This window comes from Amborella trichopoda, chromosome 5 (assembly GCF_054954075.1).
Source record: "Amborella trichopoda isolate Santa Cruz 75 chromosome 5, AtrichopodaSantaCruz75HAP2 v2.0, whole genome shotgun sequence".
Taxonomy (NCBI): Eukaryota; Viridiplantae; Streptophyta; class Magnoliopsida; order Amborellales; family Amborellaceae; genus Amborella; species Amborella trichopoda.
The window spans coordinates 16,000,574-16,027,487 of record NC_142340.1 but is presented as its reverse complement, the minus strand read 5'-3'; the positions used below and the strand labels follow the sequence as shown (position 1 = coordinate 16,027,487).

General features: G+C 36.9%; 1 pseudogene across 1 annotated transcript in view; it reads right to left on the bottom strand.

Annotated features, from left to right (window-relative positions):
- Positions 1-26,547, bottom strand: part of LOC148781991 (DEAD-box ATP-dependent RNA helicase FANCM-like) — a 71,716-nt pseudogene extending 45,169 nt beyond the window's left edge. Inside the window, exons 1-10 of the transcript XR_016056710.1 lie at positions 26,308-26,547; positions 20,646-20,988; positions 20,216-20,359; positions 17,501-17,583; positions 17,265-17,379; positions 10,727-10,818; positions 10,557-10,611; positions 10,353-10,474; positions 10,142-10,255; positions 5,816-6,009 (exon numbers count right to left, since the gene is read on the bottom strand). The product of XR_016056710.1 is annotated as a DEAD-box ATP-dependent RNA helicase FANCM-like (transcript). The remainder of the gene's footprint in view (positions 1-5,815; positions 6,010-10,141; positions 10,256-10,352; positions 10,475-10,556; positions 10,612-10,726; positions 10,819-17,264; positions 17,380-17,500; positions 17,584-20,215; positions 20,360-20,645; positions 20,989-26,307) is intronic.
- Between the last annotated feature and the right edge of the window lie 367 nt (positions 26,548-26,914).

Here is a 26,914-nt window from a genome sequence, read left to right as displayed (position 1 = left end):
GCTACCCAAAGCTCCGGTTCTCGGGGAGAGAACTCCGGTGAGGGTAAAAATAGCAAAACAAGATCCCATATGAAGGCGGAGCACATTCCCAATACAACAGTCTCTAGATCCTTAATTAATGGGGACGCGGTCCATATACAATGGGATCGTGTTCCCATATGTAATAGGATCGCGCTTCCATCCGGAATAAGAACTAGATCCCATTTGAAGTTGATTGCATTCCTATTTGGAAATGATTGAGCTCCATTCAATGATGGATCGCCTTCCCTACATGATTGATCCACACTCCCATCACAGAATTCCACTTGTATCAAGAGCCCAACCCGTTACACATGGATTTGTGTTCCCACTAAGCACTGCACCACATAAATGGGATCTCGTTCTGGTTTATCCTAAAACTCATTGTCCTTTGTAGCAATGGTCCATAGAGCCAAATCCATGCACGCCAACCCTAGATGTCCATGGATTAATCAATTCCATTAATCTTGTATGAGATAAATTCTTTCAATAATTTATACAACTATATTTTTAAAATGGTTACTGCTAGTATTGTTCAAAATCTCATACATGATACGCGTATGGGCATCACGTTGGCTATTTGGGTACCTGAAAATATATTGTATGTGAAATAATTACTAGCGTAATACATTATCAGCATAATATATTACCTAAGCATGAAATGTTGTAGTTTGGGTAGCATCTGGATGCAACCTAAGAATGTATTGCTACTGTTTGGCTACGGCTGAAAGAAATTTGGGAGATGCATTGCCGTCGTTTTAGGTTGGAAATATCGCATGAAAATTTTTCTTAAAATATAATTAATTTGTTATAAAATTTAAATTTATTTAAGAAGTTTCCTTTAGAAAGTTATAAATTAGTAAAATAGTTTTATTCAAAATTACAAAAAATTTATTGTCTTTGAAATAAAGGATCGAGTTCCATGAACACAAGGATCGCGGTCCTAAAATTCGGGGATCGATGATCTTATTTATTCTGGAGCGAGATCTACAATATTTAGGAACAGACATTGCGCCATGGTGGGATTGAGATCCTTTGTTCATAGGATCGAGTACCATATAAATGGAAGCGAGATCCCAAAATAAATAAATCAGGTTCTGGTCAAGATCCCGGTCATGGAACGCCAGAGCTAGATTTCGGAGCCGAAGCACCACTCTGTTGGGGCGCTCTCGGTAACTATGATATATAGTCAAGGTTTATATATACTCTCTAAAGTAGGGATCTACTTGTTTATAGCTAACAAACAATGTTGTTATATTAAAAGTATAGTTGCATTGCAAGTTTGGCTATAAATGTGTTAACTTAGTAGTTAAAGTCGGAATCAAGATCCCTAACAGTGGGGATCAAGATCCCTACAATTTGAAATTTGAGATCCCTTGAATGTCTCTTTCCCGGAGGGCTGGAGAGAGATTCCAAAGCGGGATTGCCACCAAGTAAGGAGATCCCAGCAACCATATTCCATGATGCTCGTAGGGCTCTCACAGTTTGGGCAGAAAATTAATTTGTTCAAACACCACTGACCTGTCACTTGATGACAGTTCAACATATCACTCGACACATTTGCTGGACTTCCAGTTGTGGACTCATAATGTCATCAACATTATACATGAAGCTAGCAGCCCATGCATATTCATACTGGGTCAAGTGCCCAGAGAGACGACAAAAAAAACTGGATATTGTATAATTCTAGGAGATTGACTTATTTCAAGGAACGGCAGGATACAAACCAATGTGGTCTAACCCCATTTCTAGGGTTGAGTCTAGAATCATATCAGCAGTCTCAAGTGTGACATAAGAATCCTGAATGGTCTACGAGTTCATATTGGAAGATGCCCTACTCTCCATAGATATAATATTAAAGCCATTCAAATAGCCACTAATTCTGCTTATCCATGATCTTAATGGTCTCCCGTACATCACCCTACAGGATCATCCAAGTCATCAATTAGAAAGAAAATCACTATATTATGTGCTGAATAACTATTCTCTCATAGAATTAGCGCTCTGATTAGGGGTTGTTGCTCTTATGTGTTGGATCCATTTTGTGATTATGTGGTGCATGTCAATAAGTGCAAATAGTAAATTTGCCATTGCATACATATATACTTAGGTATCTCCATTAATGAGAACTGATTCTGTCATTCCCACAATAATAAGAAACAGATGCAGTTGTTAGCCAACTACATGAAAGATTCCCTAATACTTTCAGCAGGTTTGAGCCAGTAAAATAAAAAATAATAATTTTATAACGTAAAATGAGATAGATATCATGGGAGAGAAGTGGCAGTTTTTTTTAAAAAAAAGGCTTTTAACACTTTACTATGTAAACTACGTGTAGTTTGGAAAATATGTACAATACAACATAAAAAAATAACATTCAACTGCACTTCTTAATCACATGAATCAAGCAAAAAGCTGTCGAATAACACACTCAGTTATTATTTTCCAAAACCAAATGATGCATCATATTCCCATAAGTGACAACTCAAGTTTTACCAGCATTTTCGCTCAGACTTCCGAAGCAACCTAGTTTGAAATACTCCGAACTCCAAAAATGAGTACATGCATCACATGAAGAAAACAATCCATAGTTGTTGGAAGCAGAAGCAACAGCTGGAGATTTCCCCAGGCCTAAAGGTCCTTACATCGAGAACACTTGGGTGTGCTTGTCTATGAGCACCCATATAATATAAGTATTATAAATTATAGATATATATAATATGTATATTGGAAACTTGGGCAAAATTGAAAAAATATAAGGTATGGAGGAAATTTTTTTTCCAAAAGTCCTGCTCCCAAACCACTACTGCCTTGAAAGCTTCTTCTAACCAAGAACTAATCTGTGTAGACTAGATTTCAAGGACCACTAGTGCATGAAGATTTAACAATAATGAAAGTTGTGGCTATGTGGAACTCAAGGTAATAAATTCAAAAAAAAAAATCTTTTTTCTTGTATTAATATACCTGAATTCCACAAAACAGTATTGCAAATAAAATATAGCCCTAAATACAACCTAAGACCTTTCCTTTTACTGCCAAAGCAAACAGACACAACCTAGGAACAATTTCAATTTTCCACTATGAATTTAAGTACAATATATGTTCCTGGAAATTCACAGAAAATATAGAAATATGGCTGAAAATTAATAAAAACAGCCAGGAAGACTTACTTGATCGTGCCTAGGTTATCCCCACAAGACATGATACACCCAACACCCAATTCCCTAATCAATGGCACACTTTTGTCCTTTCGGTCTTGTTCGAATTTCAGAGATGGGAATGCTTTCTAGGCAATACCTTTTAATCAAGGGTTTTAAGAAGCATAGAAACCTATCTAGGGTTTGTAGTAACCCTAAAGGATCAAATTAGGGCTAGGCTTGAAGGTTTATTTCTCTCTTTGCTGGTTGTACCACTTTTATTCCACAAAATACAACAAAAGCCCTAATCTAGGGTTTCATGCACCACCTCTTCTTTTTCTCCTATGGCTGACATCATAAAATGAGAGGCAAGAAGAGTGGGTGGCATGCCAATAAGAGAGAGAGAACTAGGCATGGAGGAGAGAGAGATTTTTGTCATTACTCGTGGGAGAGGTTCAGGTTCAATAGGGTTTATATAAAAAGAACTCCTTCTCCCGTATGGATTATCCTAGGTATGCCTTATCCAATGATACAACTTGACCAATAGGAACTTAGGAAATCTGTGGGGTGAGAGAGATTAAATCTGAGTCATCCATCCCACAAATCAGTCATCAAGATTATGGGGAACTTCTAATAAAAATAGGATTATAACCACTTTTAGTATTATCTAGATATTCCTAATATCTTTACAAAATCTGCAGGAAATCAAAGTTAATCTTTTTATTTGGTCAAAGCAAACTCGCACTTGAATAGGTAACAAATCTATTTAATTTTAAAAAACTCCCTAAGTAACAAACTAAATTAAAAGTGGCACATAAAACAAAATCAGTGGAGCATGCCAACCTATGGACTTTATGTGGGCCCCACAAGGCCACACATCCCACTCATGGGTGGCACACATATGGGGGCTTGGATCCTATGGCCCCACATATACCTTTCCTTGCTCTAAAAATTTTGAGCCTACCCTTTTAATGAATTTACAGCAGAAATAAATTTTAAAAATTCTAAAAAAAATTCTAAAATTTGTAAAAATATTTTTAATACCAAAAATAAAATATTTAGAAGTGGACTGGTACCACTAGATCAAAATTAGCGACAATAAGAGCACTCTACCTGACTCAATAACTATGATCCACTATTGTCTTCTCAACCAACTCAAGACAAACCCATGACCTACAATCTCATACAATGCCTCATGATTGGCTCGTTAAAATTGGCCAATAACAATGGAATCATGATCTTGGAATACAGATTTCAGTTCGCCCTCTAAGAGCAAGTCTAACACTTGTCAATACAGTGCAAAGAAGGCTATCTTTGTGGACATGTACATGTGTCCCTCTTTAAGGATGCTTCCTAGTAATGCGGTTGTCATATGTACATATCGTGCGGACGTTTGTTGAGGCTTTGGCCCGCGCTCTCATAAGCCTCTAACGACACACATGAGAGTACACAATTCTCCTAGTCTACAAATATCATCCCTAGGCATTTCTCCGACCTCAACAAAGGAAGATGTTTGTAAGCCCTTCTCAGTAGTGTTACATGCGCAGGGTTAAGGGTTTTGGACCTAACCATGGCCATGAACCGCTCAACCCTGAGTCAGTCTACACATACACATTCCCATTGACATGCATATTTCACTATAGATATCATTTTTAATATGCTATCTAAGCCTTTAAAGGCCACAAAGAAAAAAATCACTGCCTAGATGCAAGACATCAAGGAAGAAGATAAGACAAGACCCCCATGATTGTCAGGAAATAAGAAGACAACAAAACCATTTAGGATATGTGTGCCATAAAAATGTAGCTATTTCATCAACACGGTTTATTTAGCAATAAATGATAAGACATAAGGCCTCATATAAATTAGAAATTCTCAAGTAGAGCATTTAGCTGGCATAGATCACATGCATGGTCGTCATCAAAGGCAAATGCAAGACATCAAAGAAGAAGATAATACAAAACCCCCATGATTGCCAGTAAATAGGAAGACAACAAAACCATTTAGGATATGTGTGGCATAAAAATATAACTATTTCATCAACACCATTTATTTAGCAAGAAATAACAAAACCTAAGCCTCCTATAAATTAAAACTTCTCAAGTGGAGCATTTAGCTGGCATAGATCACATGCATGGTCTTCATCAACACCACAATGATGCACTTGAGTTACAGACAATGTTGCTTATATCAATTCACAACGAATGAAAGTACGCAAATTCCGAGTAAAGAGATGCCTACCTAGAGCATGCTGTTACAGACTCAAAGATATCTAGACAAAAGAATTTGAATAAATTAAAATATATATTGCTAGAAAACCACAATTTCATCATAAAAAAGGATTCTACAAATGAATGTGACCACAAAGGGATAAAACAAACTATGAGCAGGAATTATTCACATAAAAAGCGATAACACCAAAACCCAAAAAAACATTAACATACACATTATGGATGCAAGATTTTTAAAATATAAGTAGAAAACATGTACCCAAAAATAACTTCTAGGTCAAAGCAGAGTCCAAAACTCAAGCAAACAGTATGTAACTAATGAAAAAAAAACATGAATAACATAAAACAAACTAACTTATTTTTGTATTTGGTTACTTCATGTTCATGGTCAATAAAAACAAAGCTGCAAAAGAAAGGAAATGTGCAAACCCTTGCTGCAACTTTTCCTGAAGCATCTCAAATGCAGGCCTTGTGCCATGACTGGAAAGTAACTTGAGGATATGGTATATCGTAATGAGGACACCAAAATAGCCTTCTACTTCACCAAATTGTGCATGAGCAAGACTCGTGGGTGGTGCTTGACGAAATTTGTCCCTAGAGTTCAGCAGTTCATATGGGCTAAACTGGTACAATTAATATTCAAATTCAAAAATAGGATAGAAACCAGAGTAAATGCTAGTATCACAAGAGAATAACTTGATAATGAATTATAAGATGCAAGAAATTCATTATTAACTCAAATCTTAAAACCAAAACAAAGAGCTCAAGCTAAATCAAGATATTAAAATATTAGTGTTCTAAAATAATCCACATGCATACTACCCAGGTGCAATCATCATGCATATCCCCTTCCATTGTGCAGTTCATGTGTGTGTGTGTGCATGCGATTGCATGCAGGAGAAGTTTTCTATAGACCCTTGAGTCAATACTGTAAATGTTGACCCATTGGCCAACCACCATGTTAGGAACATTTGTTTGATCTTGAAACACAAAAATCATATTCACTCATCTTTAAGATCAGTCGAAAGAAAAAATAAAGATAAAAAGATTTGGAGACCAATAAATGCTCCAAACCAATTCCTTCTCTAATGACACTGGACCATTCATTTGTCGGATGACAAGATCAAGAGTTTTAAGAACTGAAAATCATTGTCCTATTTTATTTTTTTATTTGGAATTAATCGAACACTAGAACATACGAAAAATTTCAGGCCCTAAAAACGCCCTGACCTGGTGTCTGGCCCATGGATGTACAGCATTGACCCATGGGTCTATAAAAATTTAACTATATATGTGTGTGTGTTTGTGTCTCTCTCTCTGTTTGTATGTGTTCATGTATGTATGTGTATCATGTATGCATGTGTATCATGTATGCATGCACGTATATGTAGATTTTGTGCCTGCATTTGTATTTATATTGTTTACAGAGATATGTGCAGGGGAACAGTCTTAGACAGATGCAAGATTTGGAAAGAGTAATAAATACGTTGTTGTGGATATTTTTCAGATGGATAAGAAATGCAAATAAATCCAAAAAGTTTACAGATAAATGCAGTGGCTTAAGCCCAATAAGCAGATAGTTCATAACAACCACACATGACCGAACCAGCAGAAAGACCACCAATTGGCTATCCAATTGATGACCTGCACTGATGAATTACCTAATGCACATATATGATATTTTAACAGTCGAGAATATCCCCAACATTGTCAGCCAATATCTAAGGACATCCATCCTTTTAGCAGACAGATTTACTACATTACAGGTTCCCTTTTCCCTACTTTGGACGTTCCCACATATACAAGCATTCGTTTGAAGCAGAGTCACTGCCGATCCTATATTCCATAGTTGAACACAGCTGATGATTATGTCCTAGAACCATTTAGAATTGAAACAAACCATCATATTTGACGAATTCAAGAGATCAAAAAATTCAGCCATGTTTTTCCCTGATTTCAAAAAATTATGATTTCATTGCAATTGATCGTTGATATTCAACGAAATCTGATCCTTCTGACTATTATTGTGTTTTTCATCCAATCATAGGCTTTATTTTAGCAAAACAACACAAAAAAATTAGGATTTATGAAATTTCATATCCGGATTTACTCATCGTTTGAATTTTTAAAGAGCTCGAATGTCCTGGAATTGAACTCCAAATCAAAATTGAGTTTGGGGGTTTCAATTGGGATTGTGTGAGGAAGCATGGCAATGATTTAAGGCTGCTATTTGCACTGAGTGCGAAAATAGACGGATCAGCACCAAAATTCATAAAAACTGATTTATTTTTTAATAATGAATTACAATTAATTTGTAATCTATTTTATACATACTTCATTTTATTGAGCTGAGCACAAGTCATCTTCACTTTACTCATCACAAGCACACATAAGAATGCAAAAGAAAACCTTTCATCAAGTTGTACCAGAACCGACTCATGTACAGCCAAACTCTGCAACTTAATGAGCGAGCGACTCTTTTTCATCCTGGAAAAGCTACAGAAAGACCTTAGTACAGGACTTCATGTTCCGCCGCACCAATATTGGTAAGAGAAACATGCTAAAGATCATTTGTAAACTAGAATAGGCAAAAGTTATGCAAGCCAATTACACACGGCAAACTTCAGGTCCAACATTTTAGGCTTTAAAGGCATTCCGATTGCTCAAGAAAATCGACCAAGTTGGTTTCCAGTTCATAGGGCCTACGGCCATCTACGAGATGGGGTCATAGTAGTAATTTCAATGTCAAAGCCAAAAGTTATGCCTATTAATTATACCTACACGAAGTTGGAGTGTTATTCCAAGGTTTTTCGTAGGACAGGTTTGCCTTATATTATTTCTCCAAGGAGTTTGGGTCTAATTTTAATTAGGAGTTCTAATTACATCATAAATAGGACTAGGAGTTCTAAATAAAGTCTATAAATGAGTTAAAAAAAGCTCTTATTCAAAGTTAATTATTTTTTTCAAGAACATGCCTTCTTTGGAATTCTATTGAATTAGCAAAATCATTTAAGTCAGTCTTGATATATCTTGGATCGATAATCCAGGAGAATAGAGAGATTGAAGAAGATGTCACACATAGAATTAGAGCTAGGTAAGCAAAGTGGAAATGTACATCCGGAGTTTTATGTGATCACCGCATACCAATGAAACCAAAAGGGAAGTTTTATAGGAAGGCTGTAAGACCAGCCATACTTTATGGGACAGAATGTTGGGCGGTCAAGAAACAACATATTCATAGGATGTGTAGCTGAGATGAGGAATTTGAGATGGATGAGTGGCAAGACAAGAAAGGATCGAATTCAGAATGAACATATAGGAGGGAACTTAGGAGTGGTTCCAATAGGTGATAAGATGAGGGAAAGTAGACTTAGGTTTGCTGGCCATATGCAGTATAGACCTAATATGGCACCGGTTAGAAGGGACTATATGGTCCAAGTGGAAGGCTCTAAAAGGGCGAGGGAAAGGCACAATAGGATATGATTAGAGGAAGTGAGAAGAGATATGGTAACCTATGGTCTAACCAAGGGTATAGCCTTTGATAGAGCATAATAGCGACACAAGATTTAAGTGGGCTGGCCCTATGCAGTGTAGACCTAATACGGCATTAGTTAGAAGGGACTATGTGGTCCAAGTAGAAGGCTTTAAAAGGGCAAGAGAAAGGCCAAAAAGAATATGGTTAGAGGAAGTGAGAAGAGATATGGTGACTTATGATCAGACCAAAGGTATGGCCTTTGATAGAGCAGAATAGCAGTACAGGATTTGTGTAGCCAACCCCAAATAGTTGAGATAAGGCTCGGATGATGATGATGGTTGAAGCAATCCCTAATAACTTCTTTTTTTATATTCAATCAAATTATCGGATTTTTTTTTAAGACTTTTGTTTATTCAAAATTTGCATCAAAATGTCAGCTTCTCATAAACCCTTTCTTCATCCCAAGAGAGTAACCTCTCCAATCTCCATTATAATTTTTCCAATTGCAAGAGAGCAAGAAGACGAGAACAGGATTAAAGTTGATAAAACAAGGTAGGCCCAGGCGAGAATAAAGTTTTCTTTTTCTGATTCATCCCTCTCAAAAATCAGCAAGACACTTCATAGTTTCCCAGTGTAACACCACTTTCTGGAACAATTGTATTACACCTACAACCAGAATAGTTTGAGGTCCGAATCTCATTCATCTAGGTTAGTGGATACCAGTATTAAAATCTGCAAGAACAGCTGTTCAACGGATAACCCTTTTACAATTGAATGACCAAAAATAATAACAGCATCATAATAGTAGGCATTGATGTTAACCTCTATATTTTTGGTATTTTTTATCCAAGCAATTTACATGCTTTTGATATTGGTTACAAGCTGCAAAAAATGTTCCATTTCTGAGGATCCTAATTTATATAATTACAATAAAAAGTTTCTATTTTTACAATAAACTACAAATCATAATTATTGGATAAAACTGCCATAGTAGCGATGCCACGAAGTAAAGCAAGAATGAAAGTACATCACTTCTCTTCAGTCTCAAATTTCACTAGAAGTTTGATCAGCCTCTGCTAAAAGAAAGCACAAACAATTCTTTTCAAAATCAAATTTCCGCAAAAGTTTGAATAAGAAAGTCAAGTGATGCATGTCTTCGTGAATTTGCATCATAACAAAGAACCAACCCAGAAAAACACAAACTCCAAAATATCTTCTTCCAATTGAAAAAAGATAAAGACATCAGGCCAAAAAATAATTCCAAATTATAGAAATCATACCATTGCAGGATCTTTAAGATAAAGCACACCAAGAGTACAAAGCCTAGTCAGAAATGGCTTCACTGCCTCTAAAAGAAGTTCATGAATTCGCACAGCATCATTTCCCATTGCAACCTGGTTGTAGTGCAGAAAGGAAACATAAGAAACAACTACCAGTAATGGATAAATTTCACAGTGAAGTCAAAAGGCTTTGCAAAAACACATCACATACCTTGACTAACTCAACTTTTCTGCTCTGTATATAAAGGCTCACGTCTGCGTCACTTTCATTGCGATATTCAAGAATTGAAATATGCAAATTGTCAATGACGTTCTGAATAGTTTTTTGATTTGCTGAACAGCCAATATTCAACAAAAAAATGTCAATTAAAGTAAAACTAAATTTACAAGCGATGTGGATAGTGATGCCACTTACATCCTGGTGTCGCAGTTAAAGCTAATATCCGAAACTGAACAGGCACAGCCATTAGCTGCAAAGGGGAAGACCTCCAATTAAGAGAATAGAGAGAAATAAAGAAACATTGCACAGGTGTATCTGTGAAATAGACAATGATATGCCTCACTATTACAGCAAAAGAAACTCACCTCACGAATGGCAACACAATATGAGTAGTTACCCATTGCTCTGTGCGCCTCATCAATTACCAAACAAACTAATTCCTTCACTAAGCATATCCCTGAAGTGAAACAACCAATTTATTAAACCAATTAATGGAATAATTGAAACATGAGTGCAATGCCAATGCCTTCAAGATTATCATATAAAGTATTGTTGGGCACACTTCAATTCTTAGAACTCTGTAAGCCATAATCCTAGCAGATCAGGTTCAAGAATACAACTGCATAAAAATAAAAAATATGGGAAAAGACGAAGAAGCATGTTAGTCTTCATACAACCTCTAGTTTATTTTTGCTTAAATGAAAATTTGACGTGTTTCCATCTTATAGCAACAACCAAGGGTTTTCAAAGCACACTGCAGAAACTCTTATAATGAATAAGCTAAAGAGCATCCCTGAATATTAAAAGTACACCAAATTTTACAATGGGTACACAATTAGTGCAACCAAGCGAGAAGAATTAAAATTGTTTCTAGATCAGATATTCTGGACAAGTCCAAACTCTTGGACTTCTTCATGCATCATCGTCATTATCATCATCATCATCATCATCATCACCATCATCATCATCATCATCATAGTTGTTTCCCAACTATTTGGGGTCGGCTACACGAATCCTAGTACGTCATTCTGCTCTATTAAGGGCCATTTCAAGATTCATGGAAAGTTTTGGCAAAGTTTTACGTTGGTTGTCTACTTACGATAACCCACCTCCTTTATCCAGGCTTGGGACGGGTTAAGGAAAAGTTTAAGGTCATCACCCTTTTTAGACCTGACTTCTTGATGCATCAGAATGTTGATTTACCGTTACTAAACGCAAGGATCTCTCAGTAGAACACAAAACCTTGCATCAGAATGTTGATCCTCACCCTTCTTAGGATCTCTCAATACAATTATATGTTTTAAAGCTCGCACTCACTCTAGGACTCAACCACTGCCCATGACGAGTCAACTTTGCAAGTCTCAAGTTCAATTGTGTGGTCTTGCCCAAGTCCAAGAAAAAAAAAAAAGTAAAAAATCCCAAAAAAAAGGAAAGTAGGAAAACTCAAAAAAAAGAAAAGAAAAGGAAAGCATAAAAATTCTGGAAAATTACATACAAACTGAAAAAATAAGGAAAAGTTAATTTTCAAGTGTAGATAGGGTTGCTTCGATTTGTTTGGCGTACACTTAAACTTAAATTTCGTAATGACAATTTTAGCCCTGTGAACAGTACCCGTGAACAGTATTCATGAATACTACTAGTGCATAATATGCATAAAATAAAATAAAAAACCATAAAAACCCTAGAATTCCTAAAAAATTAAAAATCCTAAAAATAAATCCTAAAACTAAAATCAAAGTATACATCCTTTAAAATTGAATAGAAATTAAAAATCAGTACAATTTTGTCCTCCATCAAAGCACCAACTTCATGTTAAAGATTAAGTACCACATCCAACAACCTAATACACAACATATAGTAGTAGAGCCACAAAGAGTCAAAGACAAAGTTAAACTGTCGAAGAAAAATACATAACCAAGAGTCTAGACTCTAGACTCTAGAGAGTAGAGACATAGTGGGACAAAATAAATAGAGGAAGTCCAATCCAAAACAGTCTACAGCCGATATGAATGTTGTGGAGAGTCATAATCACCCTGGCTGTCTTACTAGGTGTCCCCAAACATGTGTGGGTTAGCTAGCCCCTAAACCAAATTCTTCAAGGCTTGTCCAACTCTCGTCCTCAACACCGCCACATCCCTCTCACTGGCACCCTTGCTGCTCGTTACCTCGGCCCTTAGAGCTGTCATCACCATCTTCTGTAATTTCATCAGAGGCCTCATCATCTCAAACTCGTTGTCCTTCTTGTGGAGACTCCTCTATGCCTCTTCTTACACTTCTTCTGAACCAGCAGCTCCTTTCAAGACCCTCTTGTTAATGAATGGTTCTTCATGCTCCACCAGTCATTCCTCTGCAGAACCTACAAATACATAATCGAGATTTAGAAGGTTCTAATCCTGCACTTCCCTCCTCAACTGCCTCGTCCTCATCTTCAATTGTAGTGAACAAATACAATTTGTTAAGCCTCTCATTTCTCAAGTTGTTCCTCCTTGGTGTGTGAATCCATTAGAATGTACTGCAGTTTCTATTACACCATATGGAGAAACATGTTTGGCTCAAGATTATAATTGTGAAAAGCGGGGGCCTGTCGCCTACATGCATCTCCCACTATTTTGCAAACAAGGGAGAAAGATAACACAAAAAATTGGATGATCACAAAGCAATAGAATAGTATAAAACTACACTGCTTCGAGTCTATGACTATATGAGTATGAGAATGCTAAAGCAAACCTTGCTCTGGCTGTGTACAACTTATTGTGAGGTTTGTCCCAAGATCTACTTGTGCATAAATGTATAGAGTAAGCTAAAAGGACAATATCACAAACCAAAGAAGGTGACAAAATGAAAGTTTACTTCTTTTAAAGCTTCAATTTTTGCCGCCTAATCTCTCCCCAATCTTCCAATAAATACTTCACCCCTTCCATAATCATCGGGTCTTGGATTTGACCCGGTCGATAGTGGTATGTCATGTTAGAGAAGAGTCCTAAATACATAGTAAAACAAAGAAACCCCCTCAGGGCACACAAATCACAAAATCACATATTAAGATACAATTATCAATTGAAACTTGAAAGTTATTTGTTGCGTGGAATGGGCAATGCAGTGTATTTGCCCCCTTGTCATCAATGATGTCCCAAACTTTCTTATAATACTTGCAATTTGTTATGTGGCCTACTTTGCATGTTGCATTGCTTTAGGAACCCCATGGCAGCTTCACATCAAAATCAACCATCTTCGGGACTATAAAAAATGGAGTTGTGGCAGCAAAACTTTGCAAAAAATTATCCTAAAACCTGGAGCTAAAGACAATTCCTTCAACTAGTCTTGCAACTGGAATCCTTAAGATGGGTGCAGTAATTTATTCCTTGTGTATCCATCTTCCTCAACTCCAATTGCGAGTTGATATTCACTCTCTAATCAAATATGAGGTCGCAAATCTAGTAATTGTTGGCCTTATGAGCTCTCTGTGCATGTATTACCTCATCAAGGACCCATGAGTGATTGTATATAAATTTTATATAAAGTTTGTCATTGTCTTCCCTTTCTCAATATAGTTCTACAATTGCTTCAATTCACTTATAGCTTCCAACATGAGGCCTATACAATGAGCTGAACACTGACTCCAAACCAAAAACTTCCTCCTCATAAGCCTCTTGCTTGCATTCACATAGTTGATTGCATTACTTGTAATCACTTGAACTTTGTTATCCTCCCCAATAGCTTCCACCACATTATCAAGCAACTTAATAAAAGCGTCCCACTCTTGAATTTGTCAGAGGCATCTACACTAGTGTGGAAGACAAAACCCATTGGACAATGTACTAAAAATTTGAGAAAGGTCCCTTCTATTTTTCAATCCTTCCAGCCATTTGACATGATTGCTACCCATGTCTTCGTGGTCTCTTACTCATCTACAAATAAATCAACGTTGGCCAACTCCTCATCCAAGCAAGGCTTTGCAATTCTTGTGCGGTCAGTGCCTTGAATACAAACCCTTGGATCTATTGGTTTATAATATTCAGTATTTATTGCATTGAATGGGATTAGAGTGTCAAACTACCACTTGTTATTAATGTTGAAATACATTTCTTAATTGCCTTCCCCACATACACTTAGGTCTTCTGCTCTGATTCAGGACTAGATAGGGAGGGCCTGATCCACAGTAGGCTCAGTAGGCAAGGAGGTTGTGAAGGCTGAAAACTAAGAGCTACTAGGAGGTCTTTGCCTTTCAATCAATCTGGAAGACCTTAGTAACCTCAGTGTGTTTCCTCGAATGCCAAGCTGGAAGACCTTAGTAATCTCAGTGTGTATCCTCGAATGCCAAGTACTAACATGACTCTCTGTTTGGGAGGTCCTGGACAATTGGTTCTAGCTCTCAAGGACCCCACACCACTATGCCTCCCCACGCTGGCCTGTTGTCTATAGTACATATCTTCTAGAGTGGCCCTCCTTGCATGTGGACCTCAAAATCTTCTTCCTCTTCCTCATGAGAAGATGCACGGTATTGTCTCCCTATCTCCTCAACCAACTTTGGTTTATGTGCCTTCTTTATTTTTGCTGCATAGAAAGATTGCAATATTTGTTGCTTAACATGCACAAAAACACCATGACAAGGCACAACACTACCCCAGACTTTCACTAAGTGATGTTTTAGGCGACCAACACCTCCAGCCATTTCCTTACCATGCATCTCATTTTATCCTTCTCATTAGGATCCATCTTCACCCCAAACTGCTATGCCACATCCTCAATGCCACTATTCATCTCTCCAAGTGATGCAAGCATGAAGTACAAGGTCCAATGAAAAATATAAAACATCGTCCAAAACTCCAAATCTAACATCAATAAAAATATTTTAATTTTAAAAAAATGTTTGTTCACTTATATTTTCATTTCTCAAGCAAAATGTTAATATGGGAACAAAGTAAGCATGCTATAGGCATAGAAACACAACCAAAAAAACACAAAATTCGATCAAGGTCATTAAGTTACAAAGAAAATTCAACAAATACCCATGCATGCATGTCAATTTTATATACATGAAAATATAAAAAGAGGCAATTTTATTGAGTATTTTGAGAGGAAACACTATTCTCGAAACAATCAAAGCAAGCAAGAGGCACAAAAAAACCATTAAGAAGGATCTCATTAATATAATTAAATTAAAAAAATAATTCCCACATACTTTAAAAAAAACATTGTATGCATCAAATATAAAAAAATTGATTTACGACACTTTTTTAAGAAGAAAGACCAGTTTTGAAACATTCTGAGCATGTTGGAGACATTAAAAACCATCCAAAACATCTAATTGGCAACATAAAATTAAAGAAAAATCCCAACAAATGATTACCATATGTATACATGTAAAAAAACATTATTTTTGTATGCATGACAACGCTCGTACCAATTGTTTTTGAGAGAATACAACAAAAGTATAAGACAAATGAAAATATAACTGGATCTAGTGAAATTTACACAAAAATTAGGTTACGTGAATTTCTATTGAAAAAACAAAACCCAATTTCTTCTACTCAAAGTTTTGAATCCGAGCCTCCTAAAGATAATCCAGTGTAAATCAAGGCCTCCAATCTTTGAAACTAGAACCCCAAATATCCCCAATTGAAATTTTTGACCAAACCATATCTTGATATTCCAAATCTCGCAAATCCGAGACATCGAGTAATCTTTTTTTTTTTTTTCTTTTGGTAATCTTAGATATGGAGGACACAAAAATAGGTCTAGGGGCAAATTATTAGGGTAGGAGCTAGGGTTGCAAAAAACAAGAAAGAAAGGGATTTTTTACCCCCTTTTATGAAAGGAAAAAGTGAATGCAAGTCCAATGGAACTTTATGGACTTACCAAAGTCAAACAAAAAACCGTCACTTTCACTGTTAAAGTTTAGTGACAAGTAAACCCACCAGTGAATCGGGGATTCTATGCAACTGACAAGCTGCCAGTTTCAATTGACTCACCTAAGTCCATGTTGAACCTTGGCAAGTTTTAAAATACTGGGGTTCAATTGACTCACTTGAGTACACATAAGCCCCAGGTCGCTTATCACATTACATTTGGCAGCATATATCATAAGGTTTCCCATTACTTTTATTTTCTTTTATGAATGGAGATAATTCCATTTCCACCACAACCAATAGAAGTTAAAATGACAGAAAAGTATTATGCTGCCATTGTATTTCAACCTATAAGATGAAATGTAGGTTTTGTTATAACAATTAAAAATTAAGTTCTCCATTGACAAATTATTACAAAAGAATGAAATTAGGCAGAGAGAATAAGTTGTCATATTCGCTAAATATCCAGATGTGCAGAAAGTAGAGAACGAGGTCAAGAAAATGGGATAAGGGATGCATGAGTCACATCAGAGTCGAATCCACCAGAAAATTATGCAGTTGTTTATCAACATATTTCTTTCATTAACTAGCCTACAAAGTTTAGCCTAGTGTAGACTGTAGAGTTTTGGGGCTTTTAGTCTCACAGCCCAGCTTGAAGGCCCATGCTTGCCAAAATAAAAAAGGCCCTGGCTACAAGAAGCCCAATGCAAAAAGTATTTATACATTCACTAAAAATCTACAATTTTCAAGTTGCACAAGCACATGCGTTATAAACTGCAAATTGTACTAAATACTTCTGTAGCAACATAATTCACCATGAAGAACACAATGTAAATACAGGTGGCTTTAGTCAACAGCAATAAACAGAGCTTAAGCTTCTCCGTTGTTGGTATCAATAACCATCACTAGACAAAGTGTGAGTCCAATAGAACACCAAGCATCAAAATGACAAACCTCTTTACTTTCCAGGTGTCCCTAGGAATATCCACAAATGGAAAAAAAAAATTGTAGCACTGATCACATGAATAATAAGAAGCATAATCAAGATAATCACCAGATTGTATATCCCTCTCAAGCACTTGAGGAGTCACATAGAAGACTCTCTTTGACTTCCAAAAACTTGATCTAGCTGAAGGGCTCATCTGACCAGTCATATCAATCGTCCACTCCTGCACTCAGTTACAATTCGTTCCTTTCAGAAAATGCAAAATCTAAGCTAAAATTCCAATGGGTTTTTAGCAATAAACACAAATTCACCAATAGCCATAACTAAGGAGCAATATAACATACTTGTGGTATACCCATGATATTATGGCATGCTTCAATCTGTTGAATGACCAGAGGGCGTGTTGGAGCAGTGAATATGATTTTCCCTGGCATAAATATGTTATAAAAGCAACAACCTGAAGCTAGTTTAAAGAGAAACACTTCTGCTCCTAAGGACGTGCAAAGAGATGGATAGTTAGGACTCTGAATGATAGAAAAGATGAATTTTGAAAATACTCAAGCCAGATAAAGCAGAGGAAGTGTACTTCTGAGGATCCAGGAGCATGCAGAACCATGAGAAAGATCAGAAAAATTTCTATGCTACATAGGGATCTATTTCAAGCCGACATACTCTGACATAGACTATTCAAAAGTACATGGAAGGAATAAGGAAGATATTCAGACAAATAATAGTGTAAAGAGCATTCTGCTAACTTCTGCATCCATAGAATGAGAGTAAATTTACTCAATTTAATGTAATCCAAAAAGGATTAGAAGCAGGTGTACAGGCAGAAAGACATTTATGCCTCTGCACGTGTCCTTATCAATGAAAATTAAAATATATCTTAAGACAATAAATACAGTTATGTACTCATATGAAACAATTGGGAAGACATTTGAAATTCATTCAGAAGTGGCTCATAGATATGTTAGAAGCTTGAGGCTACTTCAAAAGCTGGATTGCAAGAAGACTGCAAGAGGCCGGTCTCTTGAAAAGCTACTCCAATAAAGTCATTCAACCATACAAGAAACACCACTCTAGCAACAGAAAAATATTTGAAGAAAACACCAGACCATAGTAAAGGGAACTTCGTGGGTAGGGTGATGATCCTGCTCCAGAACCTCAATCTCAATGTTACTGCAAGGGATCTTGTAGGGACCCCAGTTTTTCGATTTTTGGATCTCGCTCCCGAAAAAAGGGGACCACGTTCCATCATAAGTGAAATCCAGTTCCATTTCCAAACAGATCCCCGCTCCCATCAACCATAGTCCAAGGTTTTGGTGCATTAAAATCTTGGGTTCCATATTTATGGGATCTACTTTCATTAATAGATGATACCAGGTTAGAGATTGTCATTGTCCCAAGTTCCCATTCTTTAGGAATCATAAGTCCCATGATGGTAAAATCCAATCCCTTTTTTGCATAGCACGAAGTTTCATTATTTTAGATTATTAATTTAAACTAGGTATAGTCTAGAGTGACCCATTGTTTTATTACGTCCTATTGTGCAAGCCATCCCTCTTAGTTGTGAGAATATATATTTCATTTAAAATCTTAGATTTATAATGTCCTATAATTTTAGATTTTTAAGACACGTGATGAATCCTCTTAGTTGTGAGATGAGAATATACGTTTTTATTTCAAGCTTTAAAAAGCTTCTTTTACATCTGTGAGAGAGAGAGAGAGAGAGAGAGAGAGAGAGAGAGAGAAAGAAAGAGTAGTTCATCTTGTCCTCTTGCTCCTTCGAAGAGCCAGCATTTGAGAAACAATAGAAGCAATGGAGACTACATTCGAAGAAGATGACCCTTGAGTGGTAGGATTCTGGGTTAATGGGGACTCCAAGAGAATGGTGCACGCCAAATTTGTGTCATGGCCTAAAGATGTTGTGGGAGGGACAAGCCTTGGTAATGGAGCACTCTGAGGTGGTCATCATTAGGATGAAAATCCCATCCTTTGTACTTCTCTGCATGGTCTGATCGCAGTCTACTCAACAACCTGTCAATGTAGTGAACATAAACCAATGACTCGAAGCGTTGAGCATTTAACTTGTTACGCTTAACACTGTGAATACAACTATGTACTCCAGCACTTCTCAGCACATAACGAGTTGACACTCTGAGACAACACTTTAATAGCTAGTATAGATCCCACTACGAAGTAGCTGACATTGTTCCTCTATCGAAAATGGATGCCAGGAGTAAGAAGACTCCTTTATTACTTACAAAATCACTGTGTTGTCATATTCTACCCCTCTCATTCGCATCTAGGTACTTCTCAAATGCAGCAAGACAAGACGTTGATACTTCTTTATCGTGGTGCGGCTTTAGCCTCTTCTCCCGACTAGAAGTTAGCATAGTTAACCATTCTCGAGAGTGATATTTAAGACTTAAAACATATATCAAGCATAGTTAAAAATCTCGATATTAGAACAAGAGGGACCCCGTTATATGACATACTTAAACCTCGATTCCTTAATCAAGGGAACTCGTACTAGTTGTACTTGACAACCTCATTTTTATGTATAGTGGAGCATAGATTCCTGCTAGTCCAAACATTGAAACAATTGACATGGGATATGGGATCTCGCTCCCATAAACCTAAGGATCTCGTTCCTTGCCTTGTTCATTGTACGAATGCCAATTCTAACCCCAAGAAGCTTCCACTATAGGGAGGTTCGGCAAATCCCGAACCGATCCCGCTCCCGTCTCCAACAACTATGCACCAGACATCCATAGAGACCATGACAAACCACAAATACTTATAAACAAAAAGAAAGGCATGACAAACAGCTACAATCACCTCTCAAGGGGCTGGCAAATAAATTCAAACCCCAAATGCAAAAGGAAATATGACCCTTAAGCTGCAAAGCAACACATGCAAATATTAACCAGTTCTTATGCCATCAAAAAGTGTTTTTGTTCCTAATCACAATCACAAGGGCAAAAAATGAATTTGAAAAAGAAGAGTTAACGTTTCACAGGAGAAATCCTATACATAAAAGATCTAAAGATAGTTACCCTTAGGAAACCATCTGAAATAGTTGTACATGACAACAGCTGCAATAAGTGTTTTCCCAAGACCTGTCGGCAATGCAACTAGAGTGTTGGAAAATAGGGCAGTTCTAGCGATAGAAAGTTGGTAGTCCCGAAGAGGAACATTGACTGCAAAAGATGTAACCCTTGTCAGACGGGCCACCAGATTATGCAAGAAATAAAACAAAAAAACAGACAATTAAACTTTTCAGAGATGCCTAGCTTACAATATAAAGAAAATAATCATAACAAATCCCCCAAAAAAAATGAAAATTGGAGTAAGATAATTGAAACTCCAATAATAAATAATAGAAATAAGAAATGGGTAATACTAAAAACTATTGGCAATAATGTAGAAGCCAATCTAGAGAAGATCCACACGGATAATAAAAGATAACCATAAGAGAACCACAACCTGGATAAATCCAAGTTTTAGCTGCCTCTGGGTCAATGGCACCAGATACAAAAAATTTCTCCATAGTATCCTCAACTTCATGACTGGAAGCCACATTTGTGCAAAAGGATTCAGAATTTCCAAGCACATTTCCATTATTCTGAACAAATCTATCAAGAGTGGACTGAAGGCCACTAACACCATTATTTGGCTATTGATATTTCCTATAAGAACATGGTACAGAGCTCGGCTTTGCCATCTTATCAATGGAAATTTGGTGATCAGAATCTTCTGTATTTGAAGCCAAGGCGACTCTCTCACACGCATCATCAATTTCTTTAACAGCAGCCTCCCAATCAAACTCCTGCAGCTATTAGCAAATATTAGAGTACACAAGGAAATGAAGAAGTGGTTCTAAGAACGATAGTCTTTGGCATCTATTTAGGCAGCAGGACATGATAAATTGATCGACCACTAAAAAAAAACTTTGACAAGTTTCTCTGTGTAAAATTACAAAACATTCATAGTGCAAAAGGAGAAATTTAATTAAATAGGAATATTTAGTTAACACTAAATAATAAAATCATGATTTATTTTTTTGTTTTCTTTTATCTTTATTTTTATACTACAGGTTTTGTACATAAAACTAACATCGACCACTATTCTGGAATATGGTAGAGAAAAAATAGGATTGGTGGAAGGAATTCCATCGAAGGATTATAATATTATGGTCAGGATGCTCAGTCTTTAGCACAAACATACATCAGCAGGCCCAACCTCAGTTCAGCAGAAAAAGCACAGAAGTACACAAAAGAATGATAATGAAAGAGGAAACCAAGGTATAATGTCACAAAAATAGATTGCATATCTGAACCAAAGAAAAAGTACGTACAATCAAATCCCATAAAGAAAAATGAAAAAGCAGGAAAACTACTATAAGAGAAACCAATGTTGAAGATATAAGGTGCTCTTCTGCACACAGTTGCGAGGAAGACTGTCATACTCATTTGGGTTTCTACACACGGTCATACAAGCTTTATGGGCTCTCATATAAGCAGTCTTTAGAAAACCAGCTCAGGGCACCAAACCAGTACCCCACCGGTTCCAAGCTGACTACACTGACTCATCAAGCCAGTGAAATTATTAGAAGAAATCCAAAAAAACCCACATTTTTTCCTTTCTTCCCCCTTTCTATCCCCACCCCAATTCGAAGCCACCCAATCGCCCAAAGGGCGAGTCAAAAGATTTGCCCAAAATAGCCCAAAATGGCAACCTAAAAAACATCTGCAAATCCGATGCTCAAAAAACAGCCCAAAAATTGTGTATCAGTTAGAGCGCATCAAAACAAAAATTATGAAACAAATTTCAAAAACAAATGGATGAGAAACAAGGGAAAAATTGAACAAGCGGCAGATTGCGGTTTGAAGCCTTAAAATGGAGAGATTTTTATCAACCCCCCGCCCAAAAAAAAAAAAATACGTTTTTTATCCCAAAAAACTCTTTGCGGATCTGAAAGGGAGCTAGGAGAAGATCCATTTGTAAAAAACTGAATAAAAAACCAGTTGAATTATGCGATCCACATTTGGGGTACTTGTTGTGGTTTCCTCTCAGTTGTTGAGCCGACTCAGATGGTTCCAAGCTGGTTCGATGATTTCTTGAACAGTGCATTTAAGTATTATACGCTATAAAATAACACACAAATACTATTAGTCTTCTCCACAGATGCATAGACACAATAGATAATAAAACACATCCCATAAGAAACCATACAACTTATGCAGAAAATATAATATATAAAAAATTGAAATGAATGTGGTTGGCCTCCTTAAGAGTTACGGAGGATGACATGTAATCTACAACCACCACTTTACATACCAAAAACAAATGGTGCAATGTAGTCGATTGCTTGGTAAATCAGCCAGGCGAAATGAGGGTAGATAAATCTACTCGCAGAATGAATTTCACTTTAATAAATGAGACCCCCCACCCCCAACTCTTTGCCCCCAACTCTTTGGCCCCAACACTAGCTTCAGTACACTTAGTACATAGATAGAAAAGAGGATATGAAGCAATTCATCAAGCAGTATTATCAAGTATCAACATAGAGTTGCATATGGGAGGAGATATGGGTAACCCAAACTTCAAGCATCATAATCAAACAATGTCAACATCCTAATTTTAGAGGATGGAACAAACATGGCATCCAAAGTTGGAAGGGAAGAGATACACAATAGTCGAGTAGAAGCAAATGAATACATGGGGCAAAAAGGAGTAAGGATAATAGGGAAAATGGAGAGTACGGAAAAAGAAGACAACACAAGAAAGCTAGACTGAACTGGATCATGCAAATTGAAATATGTTTGAGAAACTACACATGTATGGATATTTGAAAATGCTCACGACATGTTGGAGTTTGTGGCCCTTGAATGCCTATCCACTAGGTTCTTTCATTAAAGCTTTGTTTTATGTTCCCCAAGAGCATGTCCTCATGCTTTTATGTTCTATGGATTACTCTCAATTTGAGTGGGAGTGTTGCCAGTTGGGTACCAAGAGCAAGGGATGAGTTGGACACTATCTGAGACATAGTGGATTCCATCAATCTCACCTTTGCGTGAAACACGGCCTTGGCTAAGAGAGTGAACCGCACCCTTGGGAGTTCAAGGTTGGTCCTATAATGTGCATTTGCTGAAGAGGGTCCAAGTGTCCCCTGTTGAGGTCAGCATGGCCAAGGTGGTACGTATTATTTGTGGATAGGAGATGAAAGAGGCTTCTATGGTGTAGAACGTATAGGGTCTTGTGAGAAGCAGTGCCTGAAAACCTCAACAATGGAATCCTACACAAGACAAGTGCTGCTAGTTCCCTTGGATTTGTGTGATACTGAAGTTTTTTTGGTCGGTGACCAGTTTTGTTGGATCAATGTGACCATTAGCATGCATGTGATGAGAGAGCCTCCCATAAAAGCAGAATACCTTGGAACTCTTGTACAAGTATTCCTAGTCTGTGCAGTGGAAGGGTGCACCTGGAATTTATGACTAATTGCAGATTATGGCATGCATTGCCAGCTTTGATAGGAGAATCATGAGCCCCTTGCATGGGAGACTTGTGTGTCATGGGCCTGTTGTGTTGGTTTAGGGCTTAAATGAGGTCATAGAGTAGTCATGGAGTGCCCAGTAGAGGATTTGGTTTCAATACCAGAGCACTCTTCTAAGGTTTTTAAAGAGTTTTTTCATGGGGTTTTTCAAGAAGATAAGTTAGTCTTATTTTCTCTACTTAGCAACTTGTCTTTTTATGTTATTATTTGTGTATTTCATAGGAAATTTATTTGAAATAAATATTTCTATAATAAGAATCTTTTGATTTTAAAATTTGTTGTAAAGGTCAGTTTATTTAGCATAATTAGTGGCCCGCATGGGCCCATTGTGGGACACATGAAGTGTCTATATGGGCCCACAAATGGTTAATTTTTTACCCTCTTGAACCCAGTGGCCATAGGGTGCGACGTTGAGATCAAATGGTCAGAGTGATCAAGCATGGGGCCCACTAATTCTTCATTTCTTCTAGATGGGCGTGGAGCCCATGTGGATGTGCTATTCGAATTTGAAATCCAAAATCAAATCCAAGTGGTTAGGTCATTAATATTTGGTTTGACAAATCAAACATAAGTGGTTAGAGTTGGATCCTAAGTGGGGAACATTTCCTAGTTAGAAGTTGGTTGTGAGAATCTAACTAACATATTTTGTCAAACATAGGTGGTTAGAGTTGGATCTTAAGTGGGGACCATGTCCTAGTTAGAAAATGGTTATGAGAATCTAACTAAGATATAGAATCCATATAAGACCTAATCGCATATCATCTAGAGTAGAAGAGCGGTGGGACTACAACTCCTCCTAGGGAGCAGGGTGAAATATCCACCCTTGATTCATGGTGGTTAGGCAAGGACAGAAGGCTAAGAACAGGCCTCTCACAATATCATTCTCCTAAATATAATAGAAGACTAATTCACCTATTATCTTCTCTACCCCCATGAACCTTTATATAAAGGGTAGCCCACTCTTTTCTGCACCACATCCATCTTCCAAATAGAGAGAGATTCATGTGGATGAGAGAGAGGTCTGCAAGAGAGAACGTGCCTAGAATTTATGGTTTTGGGTTGAGAGTTTCTAGAGAAGAGATGGAGGTGGTACATGATACCTAACGGGTTTTTGGTGCGTTACCTAAAGGGAATTAGTCTACTATAGAGATGTGTCGTTGATGCGGGAGTGTTGATGGGGTGCGGCAAGTCCTAGAAGGTGCTTGTCCGGTTTTTGGTTTTCTGCAAAATTCAACTATTCTGGCTGGCCTGGTTTGGAACATGTTACAGGTTGCCCCAAGGCAAGTTATATTTATCTTATTTCTTTTTAATCTAGCTTCTTACAGCAAAATCTCGAAGGAATCATGTGTAAGGCATGAGAGATATTGGGGTTTTAGTCACTATTCAAAAACTCAACCCAAGCTTAGGACTCGGGCCCTGCCGAATCCGAGTAACTCGGGCTCGCTCTCGCGCGCATAGTGTACAGAGCCAAAAAATGCCTCAAAAATAAACAAATAGAAAAACTGTTAAAGATAAAAAAAATACTAAAGTAAAAACTGAATTGAAAGATCAAATAAGATGGAAAAAAATATAAATGATGGATTTATAAAATTGATTTATAGCTGAAGAAATTTCAGAAAAATCCAAAAGACAGGACAAAAATATAAAAATAAGGTCATATGATAATAAAAAAACTCACAAATCATCAGAAAAAAAAATCAAAATTAAATTTAAAACGAATATATAATGATTTACAAATCAATATAACTTTTATGATTTTTTATTATTTTTTAATTCCTGCATGTTTTACCAGAGTACTCGACTCGGCTGTCAAAGGCAGAGTTGAAGAGGACTCGACCAAATTTGTGGTCACTTGTTTTAGTGGAAAGTCCTCTGCCTGATTTTGCAGAAACTGCAGAAAACTTTTAAAAGAAGTACCATGTATCCCCTAATCCCACCCAACATTGACAACCTCTTTCGATTTTTTACATAACCTGAAATTATACATTTACTTGTGCTCGCAATAGATACTATATGTTTATGGAGAAGCAAAAGCAAAACACAAACATTCAATAACCTTCAATATGGAACAACAAGGATGATTTTAAACAGCTTACTCTGTTGCGCATTTCCCAGACATCAAAAATTGACTCCCCATTTCTTAGTGGGATAAAAAGATCGCTTGCAAAATAATTACATGACATTGCACAATTCTACAACTTCAAATGATAGTGATCAATGCACTAGAAAATTAAGGCATAAACTACGTAGTGATTCATCCATTTCAAATAATTGTTTGCAAAATAATTAGATGAAATTGCAAAATTCTGCAACTTGATAAGATAGCGAATAATGTAATTAGCAAACCATGCCATGCCTAATCATTCAAAAGATGGCCTTCAAGAAAGTGGCCTTTTAATTCGTGAAGCCTCCTAACAAATGTCATATTAAAAGGTCAAGGAAAAAAACCCATCATTCTAGGTACATTAAAATTGACATTTTCACACTATTTTAAGATTGGATATGCCATTAAATCAGAACAAAACGCTTATAGATGGAATCGACAAAACATCAGGAAACTAATTAGGAGCAATAGAAGTGGAAGGTACCCACGTAATCGAGAGCGAAGCATGAGGCCATTTTAGAACATCGATGAAGGTAACAGAGCGCACTGAAACCTAAATTTGGAGCGCTGATAGGGCATCACCCATTGCTTTTCAATATAGGGCTTCTCATAGATAGCCCCCGAAGAGAGAGAGACTCCCGAGCGCGGTTTAAACAATCGCCCGCCACCAAACTATGTTTTCACCCTATGTTTAAACAATGTTTAAACAATCGAGAAGCAGTTCCCATGTGAAACTATGTTTTCACCCTAAGATTTAAGGATGCACCTCGGCAATCCATCGGCAAAGGTTATTTTAATGTCGAAAAACCATTTAATTGATCATCTCGACCTCTACAGATGCACCTCGACGATCCATCGGCAAAGGTTATTTTAATGTTAGAAAAACCATTTGATTGATCATCTCAACCTCTGGAGGCATGATTATAAATAAAAAGGATTTTGGGTCGAAAAAATAGTGCATCCTACAACATATTATCTAGACCATCCATTTTCAAGATTTGATATGTTTATAGATCTACTTGAATTTAAGCATTTTTGGAGTTTAAAATTTTATAGTTAGTTATTAAAATATATTTTGCGATGATCCTAAGAATA